Below are 25,090 nucleotides of genomic sequence, written 5' to 3'. Positions count from 1 at the left end.
ACTTCTCGTCGGCTGAAATAAAATTCACGCGCGAATAAAACGACCGAGAGGCTAACGCTTTAGAAGATGGACTATTTGTCCGTTCGTTGTTTTAATCATCTTACGATAACGTTTGATAATGGATTTCGATCACAATGACGATCGACCATCGCGACTTTTACGAGTAATCAGAGACGTGAATCGTGGACACGCGGGAGCCATAGCGTTAACGGAGAACGTAAAAATGTTTAGGACGAAGTTAAAAAAGACGACGCGCAACCTTGAACTCACGATGTGATCGTTCGCTAGCTTGTTTACCTCTGTTCCAGTTTCGAGCGATTGTTATGATTTTCGTGTGGATTTACAGCGGCGAGAATCACGATTTTCCATTGCGCTTCTCCCAGCGCGATGACCACCGCGGCCGTCCTTCGTGCGATGCAGCCCAATGACGCATAATTATGACTGACGAAGCGTCTTATTCGCGCTACATGCCGTAATCGTCTCCCCGTCAATTAACACCGCGCCAAACCCGTGCCCGACTTCATTACGCCACCTTTGAATAATGCGCGCATATGAGACAGAAAGAGGAGAGAAAGAGAGAGAGTGAGAAATCAGGATATCATGTCGTTGCATTCGTTTGAGTAATGCTTTTTCTGGAATCGCTCTCCCGTCTCGCAGCCTCGGCCTCGCTCCAGATAATCCAGATAGTCCTCAAAACGTTCGACAGTCTTTAATTCCCATCGGTCGCGGCAGCGCGATCGTTTTTTTTCCAGGAATACCGAGAGCTCGATCGTCGGCCGGGACAGGAAAGATAATCGATTCGTTCTGTATACCAGGAAATCAATTGCAAGACGTTTAATTACTGCACGGAGGTCGCGTAATTGCGGGATCCTGGTCTTTGCGTTTCACTAATTATACGTACGTGATGTCATTTGGAAAAAGAGCGCGTTATGTCTTTGCATATGTAACTGCGTTAGATTGTTAAAGATGATATCAATATGCTGAAACAAATTTAATATGCAAATATCATATTTTTCTTTTCCTTTGTTCGGAGATTTTTAGCAGACATGTTCTTTTAACGCTAGATGATCGATTCAACGTCGCGACGATCCAGCACTCGTAGACGCGGATTTTACGAGCGATATCCTCGGCCTCGTTAACTCTCATCCAGTCAGCTGGCAGCGTCCCCGAGAGCAGAGAGTTCTGGCAAAATGAGTTCTAAGTAACTCCACGCCTGCCGTTTATTAATCGAACGTTTTAAGATGTTCACGAGGTCAAAAAATTATCGACAAGAGAGAAAGAGATATTGATATATCGGGTCCCATTATATTTCATCGCGTATTTTTTTTCGACATGCTCGTTGATATTTAATCCCTATAAGTGCCCCCGGTGGATTTTCTTAACTCTGCAGGTGTGCTTCGCTGTCGATAAACTCAATTTAAATTTGACAGGGTGCTATCCGTTCTCCAAGCGCTTGAAAAAGATAAATAGAAAGATGTAATGCCAAATTAAATTCATTCTTGGACACATCGTCTTGTATATACGTAACCGCTTAAGTATCCGTGAATTATATATTCTCTGCAATATGTATTAACTAATATTCCTTAGATACCGAATCGCCTGCGGTAAATATTAAAAGACTGGAGAATCTGTTATACGTTCTCATATATGTAGGTTTGGAATAGAATATATGTTGCACTTTTTACATAGATTATATGAATTTAAAAACCATTTGAAGAGCAAATTTGTAGGATGCGGCTCGAAATAGAATCTAGAACTCGCTAAACACGAGTTGATAGCTCTCACAGAGCAACACTGGTGACAGACGTTCATTTAATAATTTATCCCGTTTAAATAATTTATATACATATAAATTATTGTGGTCCATTATGGTTAAATATTGATGACAGCACTGAAGATATTATAAAACGCTTATACCCTTTTTTCATGAGTGAAAATATATTTGTTTCACACTTACATCATCTTATTGCTCCTATAAAATTATGGCAATGCACATAAATACATGCAATCGACAGACGGAAGTAGGAAGTGTAACGGATCATAATCGGAGCGGTGACTAGAAATGTATCACGCGGTTTTTTAACGAAAAATTTGATTGTCAGTTACGAGATAGCCGAGCGATAGCGACGCCGAGGGTGCTTAGGAACTGGCGAGAACGATGGTCGATTTTATAACGCGAAACGGCGCGCCACATCGACTGCCCAAGCGAAAATTGAACGCTATTAATACTTCAAATAATAGTCCGAATGCATTACGCAACCGAATAGAGAGCTATTAAATGCGGAATGCGTGGCAAAACGATATAATGGCGAAACTATCAATCCGCCGTTAAAGATGAAAAATGTGACTCCAGTTAGGAAATGGCGGTCACAAATAATAGGATCGTAATAGTGTCCACGCGAAAAAGTTCGCTGCGAATAGACGATCGTTTCATGTCGCTCAAACGCGAAACGAATACACTTCGATGACAATAAAAAATTTACGTTCCCATTATTTCGTTATTACATTGTGTCCCGCTATAGTCGATGTTATTGAGTTATTCAAACATCTGACACGCGAACGAATGTTATGCTACAATTTTCGACAAATGCAACCAACAAAAGCAAGGAAGAACAGATACTTATAATTGGAATTGGCAAACGAGAATATGTCACCGCTGACATAACTTGTACTTCTCATTGAAGTTACATGGATACTTTACGTGAGAATAGCAATCATATTAACGTAGACTGCGAATTTTATTTTTGTACCAACGATGATGCGCGAAACATAATTTTTAAATATTACGTCAAGTTATATTCCCCAAGAGCTTTGATATTTTTTCAAATTTGATTTCATCATAAACGGTTGATTTTAGCTTTTACGGGTAATTTTAGTCCAACAATAACTATATTCGCAATATGTAATTTGAATGAAAAATAGGTTGCCAACTTTGCACTTATAAACCACGAATCGATAAATCGCATAACAATTAAACATTCATCGAGTATTTCATACTTTGCAAATTCTTTTATTCTTTTTCGGGAAACTGAAAATATTTTGTATCGGGCTCACATTCATAAGGATGTATTTGCTCGTTTAAGTCGTCTCAGAAATTAGATGCTGAAAATATCGCTATATTCCCACGAATCACCCGGTATAACCCGCACGAGCTTGGCTTAATTATCGGTTCGGAGAGCGCAACAACTCGCGCGACACTCGTGGCCGGACAATTAACGGGCCGAGTGTTTACAATCTAGCGCTTAGCGACGGCAAGTGGCAATCAAGCCGGCCAATTAATCGACGCGGCGGTCTGGCCCAGCGGACGTTCTGCTGCTTAAATTCCTTAATTTGCGACGATTATATGCGCGAACGGGGTAATTAAACTCGTGGCGCGGCGCGTCCTTACGATGCCAAAGGTGTCCCTACGGCGAAATATAGATCGGGCGGTCTCCCTATGCGCCGCCGCGCCGCAAGCGCGAGGATATCGCGATCGCGAGATATCACCCGGGCCGGGCCCTTCTAATTGATGGGGGGAAGGGAGCTTAATTCGACGTGGACCAAACGATCGCGATGTAAACGGCCCGTTTACCTGTCCGCCCTTCTTTTTTATAATAACGACATCAGCAGGCCCGAAGATACGTATAATGCCGTTTCGTGAAACGCCGGTTCGTATAATATTTATTTAATATTAGAGGAATCGCATCTCTAAATATGCAAATTCTCGCGTTAATTTGCTATGGCCGCATTGCGAGTAGCAGTTTATAGCACGCTCTTTTTTGTGATAGCAGTTGTTAATGAATGCGCAAAAAATATTTTTATGTGACTTTTTAAATCACATTGTTAACTATGCCTTATTGACATTTGAAATAACTTTTTCTTTTGCACGTGCTCTTTCATCTTGCTCGTGCCATCTCGAAATTCTGAGTTGTAACTGTCTACAAATTGTTCCCTTAATTTTCTATAATGATAGAGAGAGGCTCAACACGCCCTTAGCGAGCATTCTTACGAAGCATACGTATACGTTGAATAAGATGGCAATAGCCGCGATAAATTATTCCTTAGCGATAGCGCGTTATAGTATCACTTTCGAGATCGTTTCTGTGTAGGTCGGGTCGGCCAGCAGTTATATAGGTTTTTAATCTACACCGTGTCTCGAGCAAGTCATCAGCCGATCGCATTAACCTTCGAGAGCGGAGGAGTCAAACATTACCAGGCTAAGAACACGTTCTTATCCTCATTGTTCCAGCGCCGAGGCTCAGAGCAACGGGGCAAGAGTAATTGAACATCAGATTCAACTGGCAAGTGTACGTCATTAATTGGTCGTTTTTGATCCGGCCTCCTATTATTATGGTTACGGCCATCGTAGATCACGTGCGAAGGGGATACGGTATCGGTGTGCGGCGCGCGAAGGAATACGTGCACCGCAAATTACGGAGTGCTCTCTCGCGAGAAAGTTTATCAACTTAGATTAAACCCTTCTCAATCCTGAAATCCGAGATTCGAGATTCCTCAGCTTTACATTCCGTTTCGCGATCCCTCTTAGATCCGTAAGTTCGGGAAATTCCTATATTGAGGACTCGCCAGACCTTAAGCGCCGTTAATTTTTAATTTTAAACAGCGTAACGCAATCATTAACTGTTTCTCATATACGTAAAAACAATTTAACGATTTAAATCTTTTTATACAAAACTCCTGTTTATTTTATTACAATTCTATGTACAGATATTTAATATTGTGCACTTGCATTATAAATACGTTTATATTCTTCGAAAGTAAATATCGATTCTTTAGATTTCATTTAGATTTCAGACTCGTTGGATTTTAGAATCTTTGGTTCTTGTATTATATAACAAGACATTTAAGATATTATCAGATTGAAAATTCTAAATAGTACGAATCCCTGAGAATTGTCTGTCTGATGTCCAGAAAAGGACTAAGAAAACTAAGAAAAGGACTCAGAACAATTGAGAATAAAAGACCATGCGTGCTGCATGTTAAAGGAGAGAAAGAGAGAACGAAGTGTCGCTCGAGACAGCCGGATGCACGCTGCTCGTCCGGGCAATTAATAATTAATAGCCCATGGCATCGAGGGGTGGGGACGGGAGGGACATTCCTTTAATTAATCGAGGCTACGTGGCTGCGCGCGAACACTAATTACAATTTATAATTAAGCAGCTTAACTTTGCGAGGCTCCGAACGGCGGCTGGACCCAGCTACGTGCAATTAATATGATTAATCGTTCCGCGAATTGTCGGGGTCTGGGCCCCCGACACCGGCTCTCTCGCCTCGGCACACATAGCATTCGCATTTAAAATCGCCCGTTGCGATCTCCAACTTCTTTCGACCGTGCCATGATATCAACTTTCGAAACGTCGCGGAAAAAAAATCGTGGCAGGCAGCCTCCGAAACATTGCCGAGTTTTAGGAGCCTTAAACCTTTTTTACTGTTTCAGGTTCGTAATCTTTTTGACTACGTGCGAATATTTATTTATTTTTCATTTTCGGATATTTTATCGAAATAAATATTTTCTCCATTATTATTTAAAGTGTTAATTTCGATACATCTCTCACGATTTTCCATTTCACGAGTCGTCCATTTTACGAACAGGCCAATAACACGGACGTTACGTCACAATTGATTTCGCTGCGTCTCCCTTCTTGATTTAATATCGCATTCTTCGAGGGCCGCGAGTGCCCGATTTTTTTTTCATCGGGATATACAGGCGTCTCTGATTTAGGGAACTTTCTCCTCCACTTGTGCAACGAGGTGGAGCACCGACGCGCGTTTTATGACGCGAACTGGCGCGCGAGATTTACGATGTTTCCAGATACTTTATTATTTACTTTGAGAGATTCATTTACAGATTGCATTGAGACGTTTCCTGCGACGCGAGTTCCTTCATGGCATAACATATCATGGCGCGCGCGCGCGCGCGTGTTTGTCTACGATGTCGTCGATATTTTATGAGACGATCGCGAGTAATTCCCGTCATGGAATAGATAAGCGTGACTTTAGATTAATGTTAACTATTGATACCGGACGGCAATTAAATTCTCTAGGAGAATATAGGTACGGGAATTGCGAACGTCATTGATAAAATTGCCTCGCGCAGTGGGTAATATTTTTCAAATATGAAAATGATATTTTACACAGATATGCATAGAAAGACATCTTACGCGATACGAAGGATATATTGCCGATAACCGCAACGGGAGAAACATCAATTACAGCAATCTGATACGTGAAAAATATCTGATCTCCGTACCCGGTTAATTAATCGCGGCTGCCGAATGATAGTATTAATTTCTTATAACGCCACACACTTGCAACTTCGCCGAATTACTCGCAACGTGCAAAAAAGTATCTTTATGTGCGATCATATTATACCCTCAATTATCGCCTCGCGATCCACATCCGGTTGTGTCTGCGCGGATTCATAAAGCCGTCATGAATCTCATCCCGACAGTTAAAACAACATTATTTCACGAAGAACATAAACTTCTTCTTCGGCACCGGTAAGCACGCGCATTATCATACGTTAAGAAACATAGAACCGAAAGAGATTAAGGATGTCTGGAACGTTACCGTAAGTCGCAACGTTTCGGTATGTCGTTTTTCTATTTCATTGTGCTGCAAAATCGCTGATCCAACCTCTCGACGAACTAAGCATCAAACGATGAATCTACGAGGTATCGTGGAAAATAAGAAGGGACATTAGTGTGTAAATGAGGGGTTATACGAGGGAGAGAGAAAGATCGGGGGGGAAGGGTGGTCGGCGAAAAACAACCTTCGCCCGATATTAATAAGAAATCGTTCGTTTCTGCTGTCTAATGAAGGTACGTAGAGCAGAGGATGCGCGTGTGCGTGCGTGCGTGCTCGCGAAATAACGCACACGTACTCCCGTACACGCGGCCACAATAGTCGAACGGGAGTGGGTCTATAGCGCCGGAGGAAGAGGGTTCGGGGCTGATTGTGTTTCTCCGAATCAATATCATTAATGTAATACAGCAGAGTGTGCTTGATGAAGGCGCGACTACGCCGCTCGGGAAAATCCACAGCACTTCCCTAATCGGAGCTACCATCGATCGGGCGCATAGCAGAGATCCGCGTTCCGCTTCCGGTGTTCCGCTTCTGCCACGCCGGGTGTTCTGTTTTCCGCGAGTTGTCGGGAGAATTCTCGGCAGCGACAGGCGAAAGACGTGGGCGACTCACGCGAAGCGGAAATATTTGACAAAAGAAAAACGTTGTGTTCACTGTATTTTTTATACTTTTCGACAAACGTCTCTACAAGCTTTCTATTTTGAGGAGGATTTATGAATATTAATTACTTTTTTGCTATCTTTATTAATACACTGCATATTAAATTAATTTTATTTTAACGAAAATATAATTTATACTTCCGGGATTTTTTTTACAAATTATAATTGCCCTTAACGCCAATTTTCAAATTTGAATCCAAAGTAAGGTGAATTGAGTAATTCTATAACAGATATATCTTTCTTTTCTATTCAGGCGAATAGATTGTCGTAACAGTGGAAAATCTATATTGCACAGTGAAGGTACCTTTTTGATCTTATAATAGTTCACGGTATAATGTATTATAATTTATTCGTAACAGGCATATGAGGTTTTAGGTGTACCAGTTATTAATTATAGATCTGTACGATTACTGCTCGCAGTAATTACCGTTCTATCGTTTTTAGTCCGGTTACAACACCTTATAAATGAATCGGCTTTGTGATTAAGCCGTGACTCAGTATTCATAATCACGTTCTGTGTCGAATGCTTGACACACCGATAAGCCGGTTGTCAATGGCCGACAAAAAAGTTCGATTTTAGATAACTACGCGCTTTGTTCATCACGGTCGTGATTAGAGTGTAGATTAGAAGCGAGCGTATGCTAGTGGCGGCTTAATGTTGATACTCATAACGTATGTAAAACACGACGGCACGATGACAGCTACGTTGTCAATGACCTATGCAAAAGTCTTCATTTCAAATGTTATTGTGCTTATAGGAAATAAATGTGCACGTAGAAAACGCGGTTAAATATACTTCTCACTTCTTTTAATGATTATGACAATAGTGATGGCTAATTTTGTAAAATGTTCTACGATTCTCTTTAATGCCATGTATAGAAAAGAAAAATATAAAGAAACACACTCTCCTTACTTATGGAATAAGCATATAACTAAACAATTTGTTTAATAATATAGGGATTTAGATAAAATATAGAGTATTGTATGTGATATATTAATTATCTTTTATTAGCGACAAATGATACAGATGCCACGTTTTCATTTATGGCTTTATTCACCCCCGCTCGTGATTAGAGTGCAAACGCATATTAGCGCGGTCACTTGTATCTGGTGTTCTCGTCACGCTTTATCGTGACGGAGGCGCGAGGACGTTTCTTAGGTATGTAATTCATGAAAAGAATATTCAATGGAATTGCTCGGGCATTGGCAATGGATATGTCCGACGTGCACCACATTGCAATTTACGGCGATCTAATCGCGGCTAAAGTTCAGGGTCGTGCAGCCTCGGGCTCTCACAGCACGGATCATGCATTGATCAATATCAGAAAAAACTAAATTTTTATCTTCGCATCTTCCGGCTGCGATTCAGTTTCTCGCGGTCTCTGCGAAGATCATCTGCATAATACAATGTGGCAATGCTCCATCCTCCAAGCAATCGAATAGCGTTTGGTATTTTTGAGACCATGCATTTTGCGATATAAAGAAACTGGAAGAGAGAAAATATTTTATTTTTTTATAATTATCTTTTTTAATAGAAAAATGATAGCATATTCTCCACAAATTTTGTTAAATAGTAGATAAAAATTGTTTGCATAGTTTTTAATTAATTTAAAAATCGTAAGTCTTTCGTATTTTTTTCTTTTTTTGCTGAAGGAAGGTATTTGCCTTGTTATTTTACTTGTATTTCATAGTGTTTATATCATCGATATATTAAATTGTGGAAAATATAATATCATGTTATTTGGATCTAGTTACAAAGCTATCGGATTACTTTCAAAACCAGTTCACACGTCTGACTATTCAATTTTTATTTCCTGAATCAAATGTTCGTGTCTCGTATCCTCGTATCTCGTATTCCATCCTAGAGCGATCGTCATGATAGATTCCGCTAGGTATACATAGCACAGAACGCGAGCACGCTCTTCAGAATTGGCCGATCGGTAGCTCGTGCGTCTTTGGGGAAGAAGCGACATATAAAGAACGAAAGATATAAAAAGAAGTATGTTATCGTTGAATATTCGCGAAAGAACGTGACATCGCGTTTAAGGTCTTTCCAAAAAATGTGTTTAAACAGCTCTGAGTGAATCATAAGTTCATCGTACGGAGTAACTTAGAATTTTCAATTTTAATTTTAACAAGTTTATTAATGAAATTTGCATCGATTTTTTCTTGAGTAACACCTTAAAGGAAAGTTTTATTTTTATCAAATTCTTTTAACATTTAGATAATGAATTTTGATATATATCTGCATAAATTTTACGTTTTACTTGAGGAAAATTCTTTCTGAACGAAGGGAAAAATTGGCACGTAGAACTGCAGAATCAAAAGTAGAACCAGAACGGTACGATCGTTAGTTAACATAACTACGTTCAATAGGTCAAATCTCCTTTGAGAAAGATTAACTTTTCTCCGCGATATTAACTTCCGTTGAAGCTGTCGGCGCTACAGTGAAATTTTCCAGGGGATTATTAGCGGGGCTCGCGCTGCATCGACCGTGCGTAGAACGTCGCGGGTGCGACCTTCGTGATACCTCCGTCTCCTTTCTACGAGGGACAGTGTGGCACCTTCGGCCAGGTCGGTGTGAGTTAATTAGAGGCCACTGTGTATACGTACGTCGCTCCCGTCTCTTTCGTCCCCCTGTCGTCCACCTTTTTCAGCGTGGTAGTCCTCGGCAGAGCGTAGTACGAGAACGGAGGAACCCTCGTAAGGGCCTCGCCCTGGTGGGGGTGTCGCGGTAATATCCAGTACGTGCTACAGGTCGACCGCTTATTAAAAACATCGAGCCTCGACTAAGCGCGTCCCTTTCTACCCTTAGGGCACGAACACAATACGCGAGCTCACGAACGATCGCTAGCGCGCGCAGACACAAGCGTATACAACACGTGGACGCAACACACACGTACACGCGCGGCAAGTGTACTGTAACCCGAAAGAATGTTGCCACCACTCGCCCTTGCACACGGGCTAAACTCGCAGCTTATTACGTCCCTGGCAGCCAGGCACGGGGATTATTAACTTTCGCAATTTTACGCACGGGCCCCCGATATTGTAGACCCGCAATCCTTGTCTATTTAAATTTGCACGATCCTCCCGCCCGACGTTGCACGGAGCGGTTTCTCCGCGGAATTGTTGCGTCCTAGTGCAATCTCGCAGCCGGGGCTAATATGGGTATGTACGACGCCTCACGTGACTCGCATTGCTGGTATTTACTGGAAGTTATGAGAGTGGAGTTAATCCGCGAGTTATGACTTTTATATTTAATCAACCTTTACACATTGACAATATAAATATTTCACAAGCATATTTATCGTTATCTTAGTTTTTAAATCTAAACTTGAGAAAAATATTCAATTTATAGCGTTAAGCCCTTAAAGTTAAATCTAATATTTATTAATTCGAGAATAACGAATAAATTCCTCTTGAAAAGTGTATCTGGAATATTGCTATTTCTAGAATATTGTAAAATATTTATACTTCCTTGGGATATAAATACTCAATCTGTTATAGATATCAGATTCCTGTCATTTTCAATCGAACATGTTGTAAATCAACCAGTTTAATATTTATGCATTTATCAGTATGGAAGAGATGAGAGAGGGGAACGCGATAAATCGCTATAATGATCGCTGGGTCGAGTTTGATGTGTCGCGCAGTTACCCTTCTATTGCGGTAAATACCTGTACTGCTGCAGGAAATTGTTGCAGTGTAGCATGTCACGGTTGCAGGTGCAATTACTGCTATCTGCGTTTGTAATCGTACGTACGCCGCACCGGCGCTTTTCACAGAACAATAGAAACGCGGCCGCGGGACTTATTTATCACGCACCACGCTGTAAATTTGCGCCTACTGAGATCAATTTGTTCGACGAAACGAACCTCTAACCGATTGCCTCCCTCGCATCCATTTCGCAGATTACTTTTGCCCCTTTCTTCGTCCGCAACGACGTTTCTGCCTAGCGCAAACAATCGGCTTCCCGGTATTACGTGGTAGACGCAAAATTACAGCGGACCTGTAATTGTGCCATTCGAGTTGATAATTGTCCGGCTTCGTACCGATTTCAGCGCCGGCAACAGTGTAGGGTTGATAGTTACGGTCGAGTAATGTTCTCGAAATACATAGTTTATGATCTGCAATAAAAAAAGTACATTTGTCAGTAATGCATGGTAGAATGGGTGTATAACGCGATATAATCAAGTGAAATGCGAACTAAGGAAAGACAGCGAAACTTAATTTTTTTTACGTTTTTAATAAACACGAGACTTGTATTTTATTATTCATAAGTTTACAGGAAAACAATTTTACTTTTTTTTTATATTGACAAGCCTCGATCTTCCAAATATTCCGATAGGTGAAAAGTTAAATAAATTAAAATCAGAAATATAATAGTAAAATGCACAGTCGCATTAATACTTACATATTGGTAAAATTCTCGAGAAACAAGATTTTATAGCTCGTGTGCGTCGTATGGGGTATAGGGTTCGCTTCGAAAAGTAAAGAGCCTTGTTGAGTTTCGAGGAGTTACGAGCTTGGCGACGTTCGTTTCTCTGTCGTGACAACGCCTTCGGTAATGTCGCGTCTCCGCAGGGGGTTGGTAGAGTTAACGAGACGTCATAAGGGCCGGAGCATAATTGCGTCAAAGACGTATAACGGGAGTAATCGCACGCCGCGGCGTAGTCGACTGCAACGAGTCTCACGAGGAGCGGAACGAAGGAACACAGACGTTTCGTCAGTAACGGGAGGGAGGGAGAGACGTAGGCCGAGACAAGAGTGCGTCTCCTAGGGGCATGAAACAGAATTAAGGAGAGAAATAGTGCGACGGGAGAAACTGGGGGAAACTGGCCCGTCACGGGGGCTCGCCCCGACGACGGTTACACACACACACACACACACACACACACAACCGCGCGATACGCGAAGGGAGAGCCGTGGTACACGCGTTGATGACCGAGACTCGTCCCTAATTGCGCCTGATGACACCGTGTCCTCGGGGGTGGAACCGCAGAGCACCCTTCAGGCTTCTTTCCCCGACCGCCGCGCCGTCGACGCTGACCCGACGACGAACCCTCCGCCACGACACGACCGGAGAAAAGTCTGTGCTCGGCCGGGACATGTGTCGTGCTCAAGCATCCGGAAAAGCACACCGGGTTATCTAGGATCCGGACCAAAATACACGGCACACACCGAAGGGCTCCTCGCGCTTCTCTTTCGCTCATCTTCTTCCCTTTTTTCCCCTTTTTCCTCGATAGATTCGCGAAGGCGATGATCTCGTCGCCTTTACCTAAGAACTCTTCTATTACACAGACCACGAAATTAAATCTTTTTATACACAAGAATTTTTTATTACTGAGAATTTACTCATCTTATATCATTATTCATTAATAATAAAATTTGATGATTCGAATTTACATATTTTATCCGTGCGATATAGAAGCTGATTATTTGCGAGTAAATGTGACATTATTTAAATGCAGTACTAAGACAGAAGAGTTGGCGACGTTAGGTTGATAAATGCAGAGTGCCTAATAAAAGATTCTGTTTGACGAGAACACGTGCTATACCTAACGACTGGCAGGTATCATTATTCTCTTCAAAGAGAAATATTATTGAAGAAGAATATTCAACTATTCCTAACGCTGCTAGCTTTGAACAAAAGCGAGTAAAAGGCTTGTGACATAATGGAAAATAATCGTAATTGAGGATATTTGCCGCGAATGGAAGGAACAAGATTTCTATTAGACATGTATCTTTGTGAATTTTACTTTGATCGCGTTTTTCACTGTAACTCAGGTAGGTACTTTGCAAGTAGGTACTGGCATAACGTCTATTTTATTCCCTTCATTTTTGTGAGATACGAGGAAAATATGTTTTTAAACTGAAATGTTACTTACCGATACTTTTTTCGATATCTAAATGTTAAATTGTGCCAATTTTCCTCTGAATACGACTACGATACGTAATAATTCGGCATCGATCGATTAACTGGCGGTCAGTCTTGGCATTGAATCGGGAATGAGAGTCTCGCGGAGGAGCGGTGCACCGAAACGGAGATAGAACGTCGACCGGGCACGTTATGAATATATTATATCTCCGGCTCCAAGGGATGCTGGCACATGCGCCGACTAGGTGGCTCCACCCTGTCCCCCGCCGGGACACTGTCTTCCTCTCGCTTCACCCTTGGCCTCCCGGAATCCTCCCGCTTCTGCTTGCACTAATTATACATGCGCTAACCAACCCACCTCCAATGAGGCCCGACCTGTCGCCCTCTCTGCCGAGAGGGTTGAACCACTCCTGTCCTCCCCGCCCGGAGGCTGGGTGGAGCGTGGACCTGCTCTCGGTGTCTACCATGAGCCTCACTTTGCTTAATTACACGGAGGCGTTAACTAACTTTCGCCCACCCATGCTTTGCAACCCTTTGCTTGCCCAGGAAAGGGAACCGCCGCTCGTTGATTGGCTTCTGCGTTCCGGTAACGCCAATTACATCGGAGAAACGTCTGTCCTGAATGATTAATTGTCCAAATTACCATGGCACTTGTACTCGAGGTGATTTGAATATCGCGGTACGTTTATCTTCACATCTCTAATCGTGATAGCACAACGTAATATGCAGTCGTATAAAAATATATTTTTTAGAGAGTACAGCTTTTTTATTACATTGCTTTTAATATATAAAAATATAAGATAATTTATTCTCAAACATTAACATCAATATTATTTGTAAGATTATTACATTTACTAGTTTATAACTGTAATTATTAAAGTCTCATTAATTCTTAGAACCATCAGAGGTAATTGCGCAAATTAAGTTTTCGTGGATCTCTTAAGCGATATAGTTTTACTATTACTATTATTAACATCTCTTGCCATATGTATGACACATTATCATCGTAGTTTCTATTTGAAATCGCTATTGTACTCGAATATCTTGCATCTGAAATCCATCTGCCAATTGGCTGCCTTCTCGACTAATTTCACGAAGTCTGTCTGGAAAAAGCGGACGCCGCTCTTATTATAATTTTAACTACTAGTTTACATTATTCTCGTCACGTTTGTCTCGTCACACCGACCTAATTCTCGACCACGAATGAGTTCCCGCAATTTCTACGAATCCGAGAGAAACTCGTAGGTTAATACTCAGAACATATGTAATCGTACTCAATTCGAAATGGTTAAATGTGGTTTATAGTCGTGGAATGATTTAAAAAAGCCAAAAATATGTATGTAGATACAGCATTTTTGACATTCATATAATAGAAACAGGAAAAAAGAAATTTATATCTTTATTGAAAAAATGAATACGCGAGGAAACATGATAAAAGTGGTAATGAATTGTAATACCTAAAGTATTAAGTCACTATATCTATAGGTTCTTAACATATTTTCTATTATCAATATCTTTTTAAAAGAGTAATATTTGTGCTATGCATGCATTAATTACCCTCAATCGCTTGTTTCACTCGTATCACCTTTCACCTTCATCTCAATACTTATATTCGCGGGACAGATATCCGTCTCCGGAAATATTTTTAATAGACATTGCGCAAGAAGTAACGATCACGCAACATCCAATTTACGACAGTACCACGCGCGGGCTGCCGAGATAGAACATTTCCCCGCTCCAGCTTGCCCCTCGTTTCCATGGTGGAAATGACCGAGACGTAACTGCGCAACGTCGGGGCAACGGGATAAATAAAAAGCGGGTGAAGACGAGGAGAGCAAGCCGGCGTAAACACACGGCACGAGAAAGAAAGACAAAGGGAAACGCGATGACGGAGGGGGGCGGGAAGACGGAGAACGTTGAAACGGAGGGTGACGGTAGAGCGGAAGGCGAGGGATCGAACCTCTTTTCCCTTCGCGGAAGAGGCCAGGAGAGTGCCGCGAAACGCGGATTCGACAAATCGAAGTGTGTGCCCCCTCGAAGTGTGCGCGGACGGGGAGGTAGCGAGGGGGATAGACGACTAGCGGGGTAAAACGAGGGTTCGCGGGAGACACGACTGTGCGGGATGAAATAAGAGAGAGAAAGAGGGAGAGAAAGGGAGAGATAGCGTGGGTGGCGGTGTGTATGCCGCCTTCGACGCGCAGGCCCTATGCAAAATAGCGGGGCTGGTGGGGTGGCGGAGCCGTTGGAGACCCCCCGGAGCCGTGCGACGGGGCAAACAACCCCTTAGTTCTGCCGTAGTAGCGGTCGCAGACGCCCCCACCACGTGTGCGTGTCGCGCGAGACGCCTCTCGTCGTCGCCTCTCGTCGTCGCCGTCGCCGTCGCCGTCGTCGTCGTCGTCGTCGTCGTCGTCGTCCTCGTTGTCGTCGTCGCCGCCGACCGTCGTCGACCGTCGTCGTATGTCGTCGTCGACGGTAGCGCCGCTTCCGACCGGAAGTCCGTTCGGACCCCCGATTTGTTTGCCTTTTTTTTTATGAGGAGATCCCCCCGCGTAGCGCCATTGGGCCTCATACCGGTCAATTATCGGGGCCCGCGGCTTTGAAATCTTAAGTGAAGACTAGTGTGAACGTGTGATACCGGAAGCGAGATCCCGCGATACGTGCGCGAACGAAGGGACATCCTTGACGAAGGATGTGCGGCGTTATGGGTAACCGGAGTCGCCGGCAGAATCGACTCTGAGCGAAAACGAGGTAAAATTAAATTGAATTAAAACAATTAAGCAAATCGCTGATCTTTCGATTCGAATCGGACATGAATTCAGTCTGCTCATGAATTATCTCGCGGCTCGCTTGCTCGAGAATTGCGTTGGCGCGATTCAAGTTCATTGCAAGAATCAGTTTGATCTGAAATCGATGATGTCGCGCCGAGTCGTCAAGTCAGTTCTTACCTTGTCTTCGCGAAGCTAGAGAGTTATTTGTCGTGATGTGTTTCTGCAAATATTGCAACGTTTTGCACACATAAAGAACTTCGAATTCGTGAGGAGTGTGAAGCGTTATACTGAGATTAGCGATAATCCAAAGGACCGCTAGAGCGGCGATTTGAATTACTTATAGTTTGGTATCGCGGCGGTATCGCTGCAGGATTTCGCTAATCGAGCCAACGAGGAAAAATATCGTGAGGAACGCGCTTGATGCGCAACGCGAGCGAACTCAGGAGTCTTATAGCGCGTGCAATTTCCATTTTTTTTAATTGCTCGTAAACTGTGCGCACTCATGCATACTCACGCGATATACCTACGAAAGAAAAATAGAATCGCCGCGTCGTTCAGAACGGGCAATTAGCTACACGGCGTAATTAATACGCTCGACCGCGCTCGTAAATTCTAATCGGAGACTAATCTCGGATTCTAATCATCCTCGATGATCGGTCCCGGGATCCTCACAATTCGGCCTTGCCACCATTGGGCGACTGACGACAGCGAACTCGGAAACGAGTAGGTATCCGAGGCAGAGGATCCAAGGGACGAGATGGAGCGAATGAATGACGGGCACGCGCAGGAGGAGGATAAAAGTTTAAAAATAGGTAGAGACGTGGTTGATTAATCGCCGATCAATTAACAGCCCGCGAGGCCCGAAGGCGGCTGGCGTTACGTCATCCGACTCGCAGCTCGGCAAGGCTCTCTCATTAATTAGTTATTAACGGCGCGCCGCGGTAATTACAGATGCAAATTGGTCCCAGTCTACGATCTACGCCCGTCATTATTTCCACGGCGATTTCGCAATCCCGCCGCCGCGCCGCGCTATCCCGCCGCCCGGCCCTCGCCCCGCCGCGCCGCCCAACTCAGCGCGAGAACGCCCGCGCCGCCGCGCCGTAGCGTCGTGAAAAAGTGCACGAAGGTGGAAGGTCGAGGTAAAGACGAATCGTCTTGGGACGGATCGAACAAGTCGGAGTCGCGGATTCAAGCGCCGAGCGTCCCTTCGAGAGAAAGAGAGACGGCCGGTTCTCTCTCGCTCTCTCTCTCTCTCTCTCTCTCTCTCTCCATTTCTCCTTCTCTTTCTCTCTGACCATCTGGCGTAACGAGCGCGTGCGAACAATTCGGTGGACATTTCAGGAAATTATTTACGACGCGAGAATGTGCACGAGGTGAGACGTGCGTCGATAAAACCCGACGAGCGTCTCTTTATCGCGCTTATGTAAACTATATACGGTAATACGCATATATCTTTCTCTCTTTCTCCCGGCATTTAATATTTTAGCGAAGTAAAGGAGAAGCCTTCGATGTTTACTGCTGAATCTTCCACGAGGGACGGGGGGAGAAAGGTATAAATTAAATTGAAATTCCAGGATGGGGGAGAGACGAATCGCTTTCGCGCGACGACTTTGCCGTTTAACGCGAACTCGCGGCGAAGTCGCGCCTCGAAACGCTCGTTCGAGAAATTATTCGCTGCCCAGGATTATTTAAGACCCGCGCGCTTTCTTGAATAATGTGTAACTCGATGAGCCGAAACTGCGGCACGGTTCGAGGCGGGATCCATCTTACGCTTATTGGCGGAATGCCAAAAAACACGTGCGCGATGATGGGGTACCGCGGTAAAAGACGTATCGCGTCCGCTCGTATCGAGGATCCACCGACGCGTTTATTTCGAGAGACGCGCCTTTTGTTCCCTCCGCGTAACACGCGCGATTATTCGCATTTCGATAAAAACGACGGCCGGCCCTGCCTCCACTGGCCGACTGCCATGAAAAAAAAATGGCGAATAGAAGGATTGAATTTAAGATGAATCGCCCCGGTGACAAACCGAGTGTTGACTTACGATTTAGCGCTTGACCTTTGGAAAACAAGATTCTCCCCTTAATGTCGTAATCACTTCTACAAACAACTCGTAGATTTATCTTGAGCTAACAGAGCTCTCTCTGTATCTCTAGCTAATTATTTCTCTATTAATTATTTTAACGTATCAAAGATACCGATGCAGGCTTATATAATTCTATTTTAAACTTTACAAAAAATTAATGAGATTTAAACGAACGTTGTATTACTATTCTCACAACTTGTATACATTATTGTGCACAATTTGACATTTCTAAATCTGTCACGACACCCACGTTAGATCTTTACAGCAAACGCAGCGGGAATGTAAAGCTTACCCACTTCGCTTTCCATTCCTCCGTCGTTTCGTTCTCTCGATCGCGTTCGTCGATCATCTTCTTCACGATCTACGATCGGTCGCGGCGCCGCTGCCTGACGTGAACGAGTCGCGCGATAATTACGATAAAACCGACGACGGCGCTGATCGAAGTTAATTATTCAACGCCACGCGCGCGCGCCAACGTCGTGTCCCACAAAGGGAAATGCCTCGAGGCGATAGCCCTTCGACAGATGGAATTTCGATGAAATGCACGTCGACTAATAGAGAACGATGGGACACGTAACACTAGCCGACGCGATCAGAGTTTCACGGAAAACGAGATCGATCTGGGTCGATATCGTCATCGTAGCTTTCGATGATCGAAAGAGAATTTGTTCTATAAATGGAAAGTTCAACCGTTATTCACTTTGTGCTAAAACCTTTCGTATTTCACCATAGTAGTTATTGTTGCTTTTTCCTTTAAATTTAGTTTCACAGTGAGTCAGTATTTTTAATATGTCAAGGGTCACGATATTAAATTTGATAAATAACATATGCGTTGGCATTGCATTTACATTAATCTAGAATAATATTTCGTATTGTTATACACTGAAAAAATACGGTTCTTTTTTATTGACAAAAAATACAAGTTTTCTTCTTTTTATCAATACAACGTATTCAAAAAAGTCGATGATTTCTACTTTATTATGTGACAAGCCGTTCCGAAGTCAGTGAAAGAGAATTACTCATACGCGATTTTAAAGGAAACTTGCGGGACTCTGGGCAGGCATACAGAGTTCGTTCCACTTTCCAAAAAATCGTTTGCGACTCAATAAAACCCACTCTCGACTCGCAGTTTTTTTATATCGCGCGCGGAAAGAAATGTTCCCGCGTTTCCTGCCACGACCCGTCGCGGGTTTACGACGTTTTGCCAAAATCGAAGGACCATCACCGGGGCAAGAGATTGGTAACGATCATCGTCCTGTTGATTCGCGAGGGATTCAGGAGCCTCCCGCGCGGGGATCGCCGCGGGCGGTCCACCGATCGCTCGTGGATTCGAGGGTGGGCGCGGGGGGGGGGGGGGGTGAAATCTCCCGTCGAGGAAAGGGGCAGGAAGCTGTCCTTTACCAACGGATCGACTACCAGCACGCTGAAATCAGCGGAACGGTCGGAGAAAGGGGCGGATGTAGGCGGTCATTCGTTGCTGTTTATTAATTCGAGGCGAGGCGAGATGCGTCCACTTTGTGCGGTTCGGTTGCTCGTTTCGCCCACGCGCTCGTCACTGTGTTTCCATCCGATATGCACACGCACGTGTGTGCGACGCTAATGCGATCGCCATCGCGAATAAAATACACCCAGGAAGAAAGAGCTCTAGAGACAGAAAGAGAGAGGCAAGATCGAAATTGCCGAATGAAGATTTTTGAGAGGCGTCTAATAGCATAGAGGGTGCACGAAACATGCGAAAGGGGTATCGTAAAGACGACGATAAAGGCGTCGCTACTAGACTGGCCGCTGCCACGACTTTTTCCTAAAGACGCGGGGCATCCACGTTACTTTATTGGCGACAGCCGTAATGAGGCATCTGTCCGCTAATCGTGCGACGGTTATTCCAGATCGTTAATAACAACGATTTTTCTGTGCGACGTAAATTATCGCTCGTAAGAAAACACGATTAATGATGTTTGGTGGATGCATATATTATCCGGTGATATCATCCGTAAATGTAGGAAATTTATTTTGTCGAACGCATTACTGTGAAGGATAATATCTCGTCGGTATTCAGGCATTAAAAGTTACAAAGTTCGAAAGGCGTCAGGTTCGCATTAGCAAGTATTACGGTGACGCTAATTAAGAAACTCATTCTTTCTCGTGTACATAGAACGCATTAAATCCGACAAACATTGATCGCCGTACCTTAGGGGCCATAAATTTTTGCTAAGTTTATTCTACGTAGTCACGTAGATACAATTTGGGACGGCCAATAATTCGTTCATTATATCACTCGCAAAAATAGCAGACATGACAACTCCAGAGAGCTCGGTAGCATTTGTTAGGTGCCATACCTGACTTTTACAACGGCTGTAAAGCTATAATTACATTTGTGTTCCAAAATCGTGTTTTTAGACCTGTTAATGGATTCTTGCCAGGACACCTACATGATGCTGATACAAAACTGTTCGAAGGATCAAGTATATAAAGAGATATGTCACTCGTGTCTTATAACTCGAAGAACTATACTCTATCGATCTCTTTTACAAAACCGATAATGCGGATTGCTGCGGTTTTACAGACAAAAAAATTCATGCAGTTTGTCTCGTTAGCATCTATAGCGGCTATGATGCATTCCTCTTCTCGGGCGCTAGAGAACATTAAAAATAACTGTCTAAAGGCACTCGCGCGCTAAACCACCCACGACCCATCTCACGTTACGATCGCATATCTCTTTTAACAGAGCAAGAAATAACGAGGCCGATACTCGAACGTCGTTATACAAAGATTTTTTTCGGATTTCAAAAGCGTATCGTATCGTCGGAAATAGCCGCTCGCCTCGGTAACCGAAACAACTGGCAGCCGAGCAAATTCGTATTTATTACATGAAAAATAGATCACATTTCTTCGTCATCTAAAATTAAGACTGAGAGCTCCTAGCTTGTGAATTACGTTGAGAATGTTTTTGCACAAGGTGTGTGCGTGTCATTTTTCTACTTTTTCTGGCTCTATGCCATACGTTTCTCTTATTGTCAATAGTAGCGACATTAATTACTTTTTAAATTATTAGTATATCAGAGATCTGTTATTCTATAACATAACTGTAAAATAATAACGCTTTATACAAAAAATTGTATACATACTGTAATTAATTTATTATAAAAAATTATGCAAATGGAGTACGATGGATAAAACTATATATTACATTCTAAAGAGTTTTAATAGCATGATCGGCGAAAATTAATTCCATTCATAGATGATCAACCGGAAGAATTCGCGACTAAAGTTTCCGCGTTGCTGAGACACCATTCATGAAATCTACACGTTGTTTCTCACGCTTAATTTATTTATTAAAAAAATTGCGTGGAGAGTAAATAAGTTGCACATCTGGATTTTCAACTACGACTTTAAACCTCGACTCGGTAAACAAATCCCGGGAGGCTCGAGCGCGCACGTGGGCACCTGCATTATGGAAAGGGAGGTTCACGATTCTGTCCTAAAGGAGCGAGAATTACGGTCTGGGCCGTAAAGCTTAAAAAATATCCCGATCGAGACGCGCGGCGGATAACGAGGTCGGACCTCGGGGGCACCTTTCGCGCTCGGGGAGAGACATCGATGGTTATTATGGACAACACCATAGGGACCCGTGACATGGCCGTTGCGTTGCTGTAGGTCCGCAAACTCTGCTCTTTCTCCCTCTCTTTCTCTCCCTCTCTCTCTCTCTCTCCTTTTTCTCCATGCGTTCTCTTAACGGCTGTAAAAAATGATTCTCGCGGCGAAGGACATGTAAATTTATGAAGGCTCGGGGGCCTTACGGCCGGCCGCCATTCGCGCGCACATCCCCGCGGCTGACCCGGCCGTATTGTTATGCTAACAATTAATTAATGTCGCTTTAATTGCGCCGACAGCACGTCACGCTTCCTCTCTCCCTTCCGCGCTTGCGCTTCGTGCGTGTACTGTCTCTTCCTCTTGCAGCACCGGCGACGATATTCTCTTCTTAACGCTTTCGGGAGACGGAGATTATGCTGATTAAGACGGCCCATTGTTTCTGCTGCTTATTGTTGTATCTTCGGGTGTTTAAAGAACCGCTAAAGAGACTCGCCGCATTTTTCTTCCTGCGTGCATATAAGAGGACGATTAGAAACGGGGCTCGCTTCGCGTGTATTGTCTCGCGATGCGCATTGTGGATATACTTCAAACGCGACGCCTTTGCGCAACGCAAAGCGCCATTGTCGGTTTGATTAATTATTGTTTCATAATTAGGCATTTTAGGATGTAGGACACACACACATACACATACAAATCCATACACATATTGAAATGGGTTTTAATGAAAATTTATCGAATCTTTATTTCTTTTTCTTGAAATTTTATCTATTAACTCTTAAATGCGCAACTTTTCGTGGCATTGTAATGATTTTTAAAATAAATAATGACTTCAAGGAATCCTAAAAAAATATTTAAAAAATTCTTTACTAATTTGAACCCTCCCGGGGAGGGGAGAGGCAGAAGGGTCTTCCTTCCCATCCAGAAGGGAAAAAGGGTCAGAGAAGGCCCTTTACAGATGTGCAGAGCCGCGTGTTTTCAGTTCAATCTTCATAAGGAAGAATACACAAAGCATCGAAAGTCGCTGCATATGCAAAGCTGCGCATTTAAAGTTAGAATTTAGACCTTGAATAATAAAGACAATAATAAGAAATATAGATAAAAATAACAAGAAATAATGAAGATAATAACAATGTTCAAAGTACAACATTATTAGCCAAATGCGATAATTATCATATTGAATTGCGTATAAACATTGATATGTAATGTTGAGGTATGATTAATGCTGAACGTATTACTCATTATATATGTACGCATTGATATTTCTTCATTACACTAATTTCACCCATCTTTTTTTTATTGCAGGGCGTAAGGAGGACCGAAGAAGTGTAGATGAGTTATACTATCGGCGTCCTCGGTAAGTTATAAAAGCGATGTGAATATAGAGATCGCGCTTCGCGTCGACAGAATCACGCGACATCGCGTAAAATGTGTCAGGCGCGAACGCAGGGGGTCCTTCCCGGTTCGCGTCCCCTTCTCACTTTTCTCTCGGGGGTCCGGCTAATTATACACGCAGCCCGTACTCGTAACTCCAGATACGACTACGCGATGCGTCACCGAAATGTTTAACAACTCGCCGTCCGCGCGAACGTTAACGACCGCGCCTTCAGATTCCGCGCTACGGGCGTTTTATCGGTTTTGCATCCTTTGCTCCTCTAGGAGAACCGGTTCTATCTTTGGCAGCGTACGCCATCGAGCGGAACGGATCTCGCGCTCTCGATGAAAGAGTTAATTACAGTTGATTAAAAACTCTGCAATCTATACAATCGCATAAATTATATTCATATTGTGATCGCGTTACAAACGTTTCAAATCAGAAGAAACAGACTTACGTAAACAATCACCTGTGTTTTTTACATTCTAATGAAAATTTCTGTTATTAACTACATATATATTGTATATTATTGATTGTTCTATAATTTATTAATATTTAATATTATTATATATACTTGATATTTTTTTTTAAGTAAGGAGAAATAAAAAAATAGGTAGAGATCAGTAAAAACGATATTATGACTGAGCTGTATTTTCTTACTGCTGGGATGTAAAAATCACTCTAGGTGACTCCTGGGTTAAAAAATATGTTTTTTCATTTTGATTTCAAATTAGTTTATCCGTTCTTACGAGAAGATTTTACTTCACCGTAAATATAATACACAATTACATATTCTTTACAATTAAAAAGGTATATTTGTATACTTTGTATGAAACTTAACTGTAGAACTCTCTATCTTGATAATTAAATAAGTATATTTTTCCGAGTTGACTCGTTATTCTTAGATAACGATTCTATTATGAATATTGACACAAGGGTAATCCGACACGTGGTCAAATGCAAAATGTTTTGCACTAATCTCAAAAAACTTGACATTACAAAGCAACATGCGCATTTATTTGAAACTATTCCATGTCACCAGTTCCAAACAAACACATATAATTATTATGTAGCGTAAGACAGTCATATCGTCTTCGAATCTTCGTAAATTACCGGTGCCCCGATTTAAATTTCCTGTTAATTATGCAAATATTAAAGTCGCTCTGAACTATGTATCTATAATCCGCTCAATGAATTTAAATTGACGAATTTATGACCCTGGCTCTCGTAAACTTCGGCGAGATCATAAAATTCCGACCGTACGATTACCGGTGGACTCGTTCACGCTTACCTTTTTTTCCTTCTCGCGCTATTAAGTCCGCATCTGCATTCGCGGTTCTAAAACTGAAACTGCATCACTATTCGCGTTCGCCTCGGCGTTCATGGAGAAAGTAGTACCAGATTGAGAAGTAATTAGCGATCAGGCAATCTGACGTATTCGTTTTGCGTGTCGACCCACTCGCACTCCGCTTTACGATATTATAACGACTGGCTGCCGCTAATATCAATCGATCGCGTGTGCGGCGCGCCGCGGCCGGCCCGATACCGATCGCGATTAAATGCAGATCGCACCGAGCAATGAGTTAATTGAACGACCGATCGTAACCCTCGCGCCTGAGTATCGACGCCGAACGAGGCTGGCGATTGACGCGTTGCGCAACTTGTGTTCGCGGAATTTGATTAATGAACCGCGCGCTGATTAATGAATGTAAATGGACGCCCTAAGCGCGCCCTCGCGAGTGTATACGCGCGCAAAAATGTAAACCAGAGGTGTTTTTTTCATGCGACAAGCCCCCGGATCGATCAGTCGTTGAAGGCACGAGAGGGTCTCAGCGCCGAGTCTCCTCGGACCTTTTCGATCGGTTCGCCAGTCGGTGGTTCCCCTTCGTTCTGCGCCACGATGAGAGCGTAGAGGTACGAGAGGCGGACGAAAAAGAAGGCGAGAGGTAGGAAGGAGACGGGCCGCGGCCGAGCCGGACTGCTGCCTCCTCTTCCCCATAAATACGGATTTAGTCGCGCGGTTTACGACCGAAAACGTGTCGAGCCTCGCGAGCAGAGCCGCGCCTAAATTATTAAAGTCGTAAACGATCGAAATCGTCGTTAAGCGCCGCGCGAAGAAACCCATCGGAGCTCGCCCCCTTCTCCGCGTACCTC

The 25,090-nt window shown here is 43.2% G+C and overlaps 1 protein-coding gene across 6 annotated transcripts in view; it reads left to right on the top strand.

Moving 5' to 3' along the window:
* The window catches only part of Zfh2 (Zn finger homeodomain 2), a 370,912-nt gene that overhangs the window by 118,579 nt on the left and 227,243 nt on the right, over positions 1-25,090 (top strand). For 5 of the 6 annotated variants that reach the window (XM_071708340.1, XM_071708339.1, XM_071708338.1 and 2 more), the window contains one exon: positions 22,867-22,918. The gene's annotated coding sequence lies outside the window, so the exon portion shown is untranslated. Of the gene's footprint in view, positions 1-15,664; positions 15,868-22,866; positions 22,919-25,090 lie in introns of those variants that run through there. The other variant, XM_071708342.1, reaches the window with a different exon arrangement.

Source organism: Temnothorax nylanderi, unplaced genomic scaffold (genome assembly GCF_030848795.1).
Source record: "Temnothorax nylanderi isolate EJ_2023f unplaced genomic scaffold, tnyl_v1.0 TNYL_tig0066_pilon, whole genome shotgun sequence".
NCBI classification, from domain to species: Eukaryota; Metazoa; Arthropoda; class Insecta; order Hymenoptera; family Formicidae; genus Temnothorax; species Temnothorax nylanderi.
This window is presented reverse-complemented; position numbering and strand designations above follow the sequence as displayed.